The sequence below is a fragment of the Sminthopsis crassicaudata genome, chromosome 2 (genome assembly GCF_048593235.1).
Source record: "Sminthopsis crassicaudata isolate SCR6 chromosome 2, ASM4859323v1, whole genome shotgun sequence".
Lineage (NCBI taxonomy): Eukaryota > Metazoa > Chordata > Mammalia > Dasyuromorphia > Dasyuridae > Sminthopsis > Sminthopsis crassicaudata.
The window spans coordinates 444,784,304-444,792,166 of NC_133618.1; the positions used below are offsets into that span (position 1 = coordinate 444,784,304).

Below are 7,863 nucleotides of genomic sequence, written 5' to 3' on the forward strand. Positions count from 1 at the left end.
TTTTTTACAGGGCAATTGGGATACGGTCAGATTGAACTAGGGTCCTCCTGATTCCAGAGCTGGTGCTCCATCCACCATGCCATCAAATTGCCCTGCTTTTAGAGCATTTCTAATGCAAGAGACTTAAATGTTTTCCCCTTTTATATTATAGTGAGGGCTGAGACTTCAGTTTGAATTCTTTTTCTGACACAAAATTAGCTATGTGACCACGGGGGAATCTTTTCATTTCTTGGCATGTTTGTTTCTGTTAAATAGGGAGAATGCTTTTATTCCCCAACTCAAATCTGTTATGAGGAAAGTATTAGGGAAATGGAAAGAGATTTGGCCAAGTATGCAAAAAATATAAAAAATAAAAACAAATGAGACACAAGCTAAATTGCATAACTTCTGTTAGTTCCTGGCCTGCCCCCACTCAACAAGAAATCAAAGGGTTTTCAAATTCAGTAAACAGGGGCTGCTCTGAGTTCTAGCATTCTCTGCTGCTTTGCTTTCCAAGCTGGCAGTCCCAAGGTAAACTTCCACGGTTTGGTGACTGCAAAAGCGAGCCAATTTTCTTCTTCTGATTAGTTCCATTCAAAGCTGCACCAATTTAGAGGTTGACCAGAACAAGTTTTATTTCCATTTATTATTTCCCCTGGGAGGGAAGAGCTTTATTCACAAAACAGACCTGAAATAAGAACATGGGAATGAACAAGAGTTCTTGGAATCTTGAGGGCCTAGGAACCAAAGGCAGAGTCCAGGTTAGGGAGAAGGAGCCGGTGCCTTCGGGGTTAGAACTTGAATTCTTTGTATTTCTTGCTCCCCCCGCGGCTGTCCTGGAACTGAGCCTTCCGCTTCTTTTGCTTCTGCTTGGCAGTGTGCTTGGCCACCGTGTCGCTGAAGTCTTCTTTCTGGGCCTGCTGCTCCTGCACGTGCTCCTTGTACTTTTGGGTCATCGCCATGGGATCCAGCTCCAACTCCTCCGGGCCCTGCGCTTCCACCCCTTGAAGTTCAGCGGCCGGGTCCTTGCGGCTCATCACCGAGAACAGCTCATAAAAATGGCTGGAACCCAAGCTGGCTGTTCTAATCTCAGGCAGCGCCGTGAGCAGCTGCGGTGTCTCGCCGAAATCCATGGCCTCTCCAATCTTCTTCCTTAGTTCGAGCAGTTCCAGCGTCTCCATCCCAGCAGGGACTGATACGAAGCCCCGTGGGGTGATGAGACCTCTGTCTGCAGGGGGGATGGAGCCGGTTTCGTCAGCTTTGTCTTCATCGTCCTCCTCTTCCTCTTCCTCATCGGATTCCTCCTCAGAAGGTTCCAGCTCTCCCCACAGCTTCCGGTTAATCTCTTCTCCCTCCGTCTTGGTCTGGGATTGCGCCACGTTGGTGCCAAACACGTGGTAGCCGAGGGAACAGCTCTCGGGGATGGGCGAGTTCAGTCCGGGGATCCTCAAGTTGGGGTAGGAAGGGGGAAGCCCATATCTCTGCATGGCGATCAGCCACTGGGGGGGGCGCTTTGTGGCCGTTTGGTCCAGCCCGCATCGCCGAGGAAATCCTCAACTCAGGCTCTTTGCCCTCGTGGTACAGGTCCCCGTGAAGGGTCAGCTTGGGCTTGCTCCGCCACTTGGAGAAGGCGTCGTGCTGCTTCTGGTAGTCAACGGCAATCTTGCCCATCTTGGGGCTCACCTTCTCCCGCATCCTTGACTTCGTGGTCTGCTGTTCTTCCTTCTCCTGCAGAGCCTCCCGCATCTCCTGAATCCCCGGGCGCTTGATGGAGTCTAGCAGTTCCAAGGGCGGCTTCTCGATTCCCCGCTTGCCCTGCAGGTATTTGTGCTTAAAGCACCAGTGGCGGGGGACCCTCACCGAGTTCCTCGTGGCCTTCAGGTGCACCAAGAGCTCGGAGTCCTGGGCGGTCACGTCATGCATTTCCACCAGGTCCGGCCGGGCCACCAGCTGTTTCAGTTCCGCCACCGTCAAACGGTTCTTCCTGCGCATTTTTTTTCTTGGAGAGTGTAGGTTTCTGCTCGTCATCGCTGCTGTCGTAGTCGCTGTCCTCGTGCTCCTCCTCAAAATCCTTCTTCTTGGGGGCGGCCGCGTTCTCCAGCTTGCCCAGCTTCTCGGGCTCCTTGTGCTTCTCCACGTCGTCAGTCAGCTTGAAAGCCTCAAAAATCCTGCTGAGGAAGATGAAGTTGGGCTTACGGGTCTCCGGATTCTCAGTCACGTACGCTACATCCATTGTGGCCGCCGGGGCCTCCGCGGCTCCAGGACACAATGCCTCTTTCTCTCCGTCGCCTGGATTCCCGGCGGCGGCTGCAGCCCGGCTCGATGCCGAACGCTGGGGCTTCTTCTTGCGGTTTCGGCGTTTTCGGTTTTTTCTCCTTCTTGAATAACGACACGGTGTCCTCTTCAGGCCCCGAAATAGAGACCCCGAGGGATGAGCTTTCGTCAGTCTCAATGTCCGATTCATCATGCACCGAGATCAGCTCTTCCTGCCGAACCTCCTTCAGCTGCAGGATCCTCTCCAAGGCCTGAGGGGTCTTGGGACCCACACTGGGATCGCCAGTCTCTCTGTTTTTTCCTCTTGGGAGAGGTGGGGGGGCCCGAGGACGGGGGCCTGGAGCCCCAGTGAGAACACCAGGAGGTGGAGGACCTACAGGAGCTGCAACTCGAGTAGCCAGAGGGGGGCTGAGGAACGAGAGACCCCATCTTGGCCATATGCTGCTGCTGTTCCAGTAACACGGCTGCCTGCTTCTCGGGAACCATCTTGGCCCTTTCCTCCTGTTGCATCAGCCTGGCAGCCTGCTGCTGGGCCAGCTTCAACCGGCCTTCCTCCGCAGGATCACCTACTCACTTGGGAGGTGGAGGCTCCAAATTCAGTGGGTGTGGCCCTACTCCCAAGGGGAAACCAAGTCCTAGACCTGGTGGTGGCTTGTAATGTTCTGGTTTAGCTTTCCGGAGGTTTTTCTTTGCTCTCAGCAGAGTGAAGTCCAAAAGCCTTTATTGTCTCCTTCACAGCCAGTCTCCTTGCCTGGGACTCAGGCTAGCTTCCTGGAGGCACTTCAGACTGGCCTTGGTCTCGCTACCAAGAGAAGTGGAGGACGGGCAGCCCACCACAGTGGTGTGAGATAGAATGAATGTCTCTGGCCTAGTTTGTCCCAGCTTATACACTTTCTTATAATTACATGAACGTAGGTGTGAATCTTGTAGAACTATATTAAGTACTAAGTACATGTACTCAACTAGAGAACTGTTAAGCATCATGCTAAATAACCCTCAGTTCCATTGAGTTAATACCTTGTTGTAAGAATCCGTTTCTAAGTATATTTCTCCAGGATTGTGGCCCATTACAGTGAAGTTCCGGGGAGGGGGGGAAGGAAAGAAGACTGATGGGGAGGAGACAGGGGGATTAGAGAGCTGTGCTGTCATGGGGGGAGGGAGCATAGTTTTGTCTCTATCCTAGCCTCTCAAAACTGGCTGATTCAGCACAATGTACCTCTGCCCCCTCTAGGTTTGCAGTCTCTTCATCAGCTCCTCCAGGCTTCCTTGAACTGGGGCTCCCATCTCCTCCAGTAAAATAATGCATCATTTTTCATATCTACTTAGCTTTTAACATGATTTCCCAAGGAACATATACACGAACCATGTGTAAATAAATGTGACAACACTGTATAATATAGATCAACTGCTGAAATGGAAGTGAGAAGCCCTGCCTGAGTGACAGGCTTGCAGCTGCAGACCCCACAAGGTCCCCTAACTTTCTAGGTCGGGGTTCTTTATCTGTACAAGAGAAGAGGAGCTGAAACAGAGATAGGGGGTCAAAGATGATCCTTTCAGCTCTAACAGTCGGTGATCTATTTAGCTGGTGTGGCTCATGATTAGAAGGAAGTCCAGGTATAGGATAATGCCCTGATAAGAGTTGCATGGGAGGAAATAATGCACCAACTGTGACTGTCCTAGAAAATCTTAGGGTAAAACCAAAGCCCAGGGGAGCGGGCTGTGTCCCCAAATTCTTTCAGCAACACCTCAGCAGGTGATAGTAAATCAGTAAGCCAAATCACTGCAGCTGCTGCAGATTGCATCTTCAATTCCTGGTGTCAGCCAAGCTCTGCTTTTGTACAAGGCGCTAGAGAAGACTAAATGAGGCCCAGGTGAAGATTTTTAAATCCTCAGCTAAGAAAAGGCAGAGGTTTCCCATTGTAGAATTAGTGTGAGTGCTATTTTAAAAAATCTGCTTCTGGGGAAGGAGCCCATTGGGGAGAGGAGCTGAGAAGAAAGCACTGCCATCTCCTTGCTCCAATGAAGCCTGGGTGTGAGTCTGTTGGAAGCTGGAGGGGAAAGAGCAATTCCAGCTGCCAGGCCTTAGACCAGAACCAGGAGATGTTTGGTGTGGGCCAGTATGTGGGTGAGTAAAGCTTGATGCTGAGAAGAGCAGGTGACCCCTAGCAGGGAGCCCAGAGAGGAAAGAGCAAGAACCCAGAATAAAGGCAGGCCCGGTGTGAAGGAGACAAGAGGCCAAGGGCAGTCCTTGCCATCATGAAGATGTCTGGCTCCACAGCACAAGGCTTCTGGTCTGGGATCTGGGGTCTAGGCAAACCACTGACACTCCTTGAAAGCTGTCTCAAAGGAATCCCATGTTCTCCTCTCAGTCAGGCAAATTGGCACCAATCAGTTCGAAAGGGATTGATCCACCTACAGTGGGTTGGTAAGGGCCTGTCACCAAGATGGGCCTGTCTCTTCCTCTGATCTAGGCCCTGCTAGGCTCAAGTCCCCAACCCTTCCCATCCCTGCCTCAGAGTCTGTACCTTCTACACCAGGGGCTTGGCAAACTCCAGCTGGGGCCCCTTCTGGCTCACTAAAGGCACTGAGCTGCCCTGGGGCCAGGGTGGGCTTAGTCTAGCCCTACTCAGGACTCCTCTGCATCTTCTCCTGCTCCTTTAATTTCCCTAAGGTTGAGCACCTCAGGGATAAGTCATCAGATCTTTTACCTCCTCTGCAAACTCTCAGACAACACCCTAAACCTGTCTCCTGTAGTCTCTGCCACTGAAACAACCCCAGAGTTCCAGTTAACTCAACACTACTTGGGAAAAGGCCAATTCCTCCTGGCCTTTTCCTAAGTAGAAAAGATTTCCCCCTATTTCTTCCCAAGTGATTGGGCTAGCAGGTTCTGAAAAGATGCCATCTATTAAGTCAAGGTGAGGCTGTGCAGTGACCTACTGTGAGCCCCAAATGTTATTGTCCTTGCAGCTGCTGCAACTGCTTTACTGAGTCATCACTTTCTTTTCCCCAGTTCAGTGGGGCCAGGGGCACCTGGGCTCAACCACCACTGGGAACGTGGAGCAGGGGCATCCAGGGCAATACAACCCAGATTGGCGAAGAGGGACACTTCAGGTAAGAGCTTCATCATTCAGGGTTTTCGAATTAATCATCAGTTTAACACAGTCTATTCCAAGGGAGCAGCCTGAAGCTTTCTTATTCCTGAACTTTCTTAACTCTGAGTACTCTGGTACCCAGCATAGCTCAGGAAGGGCTTTTTTATTTGTTTGAATGGCATTTATTAAGTGAGTAGAATAACAGAAGGCATATCAGATAGACTTTATTGGAGATTTTGTTATACTTTCAGTTACTTGCTGGGATGCTTGTGATCTACATCGTCAGGGAGCTGTACACCCATGCTCTGTAGAAGGTTGGAAGCAGGTCCTGCTAGTCCAGCTTGGGAATGATAGGATTCTAAGATATTTGAGACCAAATTCAAATCCACATCCACAGGTTCCAGAACAGAACCATCTGCTGTGGCTTCATCATCATCAAAATTGTTGCCAAGAGTCTGAGATGATTCCTTTGTCAAGTTGTCCCTTTGTTTCCAGGTAGTGAAGCTTTTCCCAATGCTTGTCTTGGCAAGTTCCTGGTCCATCTGTGCCATTAATGACTTAATGCTCTCCAGCATTTCCTTAGTAGAGACCTTTCCTTCAGGGTCCTGGGTTCCAAGGTCTAAATCATCATCACTGTTGAGATATTTGGAGTTCTCCTCATCCAGATTGTCATTGTCACAATCATCAGAGTCTGATTCCCCAGAATCTGGACCCAAAATCTTGTCAAAATAATTGAAGAAAGCATTTGCATCAAAAGTGACAGGTGCCTCCGCAGGCTCCCGGGGCAGCTCTGCTCCTTTATGGGTGGAGACTTTGGACACAAAGGCCTTCATACTGTCTGTGACTTTGGTTAGGTCATAGGGCCACTCTGCCTCCCGCTGGGGAGTGGGAACTGGACCCGGTTCGCCTTTATCAGCGGTCTCCTGCAGAATCTGGTCCAGCTGATCCGATGAGAGATACAACCAGTGATCATCATCCTCTAAGGGGAGATCAGCATCTTCTTTCTTAAGCTCCTCCAGTTCAAAGGGCATTGTTTGTAGTAAGGTTAAGATTTCTTCCCCTGGAGTTATGTCAGGAAAGTTTTCTGGCCCATTCACAGATTGCTGAAAGTAGTTTTCTGCCATGTGTAGTTTCTGCAGGTACTTAGCAGAGCCTTCTATCTCTCCCTCAAAATAATCATTCTGTTTCAGACTGTCAAGAAAGCCATTCCAGAGAGGGGTGGTAGTCACTGGAGATTTCTTAAACTCGGGAAGCGGACTGGCTTTAGAGCACAAAATCTCAAAGCCATGGGCCAGTTTCATGCCCAGTTCATGTGCTCGGTACCGGGGGTGAGACTGGGGAGGCAGACTATACCCACTTCGGCGGTCTGGCACAAACCTCTGTTGTACCAGCTGCGCATATAGACACTTTGTGAATGTGACTGAAGCCATGATACGCATTTCTGGCGAGAACGTTTTGAAAGTTCGGCAAGCTTGAAGGTCAATAGGATCCCGTAAGTAAAAGGCCTGGACAGCCGCAGCTACCAGCTGAGGACGTTGTTTCAAAATTGCCACAGCAGCCGCTGGGAGGAAGCAGTGAGCTCGATGAAAGGACGTCTGGATTTTTTCGGGGTACCCCTTGATGCGCCTGTTAACTGCTGCCTGGATAGATTCGGAGGCGAGGATTTTTTCAGAGTGTCTGGTGATAATGGACAACGCCTGACTGATTGTCGGAGGTGTGGCAGGTAACCAGGATATCTCCCCAGCTTTTCGTGGTGCTGGAATAAGGCACAGTTCTCCATAGTGGAAAAATACTCTGTTGGTGCTATTATCAGGATCCAGCCACTTAGGGAGAAACTCAGCAGCTTCTATTAGCAGGAATTCGCCATCATTGTCTTCGATCCTAGCTACTAACTCTGGAAACTTCTTTGTAATCTGCTTTATTAGGTAAACAATAAACCACTCATCCTCAATGTTGTCCCCAAATTTCGTTACACCAACAATGTGAGCAGGAATGCTACCTTTAGCAGGTTTATATCTGAGATTAAAAGGCTGATTCTGCCAGATATAGGAGACCAGCATAGGTGCAAACTGGGTTGTTATTGTTGCAATATACTTCTGAAGGACCTCTCTGTGTTTTTCTGGATCTCTTGGTTCTCCTGGTAACAGAAAGAGATGATACTCCACTGCATCTTCTGCCATTGACAGTTTCATGTTCCCCTCCATTCTTGTTCTTAGAAACCGCCGGCAGGCACGTAGGTGGCAGAGGTGGTGGTTCTTCTAGAAGCAGGGACAAGTTCCTGGGCTTTTCTGGCCACCTGTAACCGTCTACTCCCAATAGTTGATCTCCACTCAAGTCGGACGTAGCCGCGGCCCCGGCGGGACTGGGAACGGGGAGGCACAGACTGCTCGGACTCCGGCCCTGGGTATGGATCAGGCCTCGGAGCAAAGGAGGCAGTGGCCGAGAGAGGCCGAGGAGGCAGCAACAGCAGCGGGAATGGCGGCGTCGGCGGCAGCGGCAGACCCCGGGGAGGGAATGA

The 7,863-nt window shown here is 50.5% G+C and overlaps 2 pseudogenes; both read right to left on the reverse strand.

Annotated features, from left to right (window-relative positions):
- Positions 1 to 640: 640 nt before the first annotated feature.
- Positions 641 to 3,653, reverse strand: LOC141557249 (splicing factor 3B subunit 2-like; annotated as a pseudogene).
- Positions 3,654 to 5,554: 1,901 nt separating this feature from the next.
- On the reverse strand, positions 5,555 to 7,661 carry LOC141557248 (protein ecdysoneless homolog pseudogene; annotated as a pseudogene).
- Between the last annotated feature and the right edge of the window lie 202 nt (positions 7,662 to 7,863).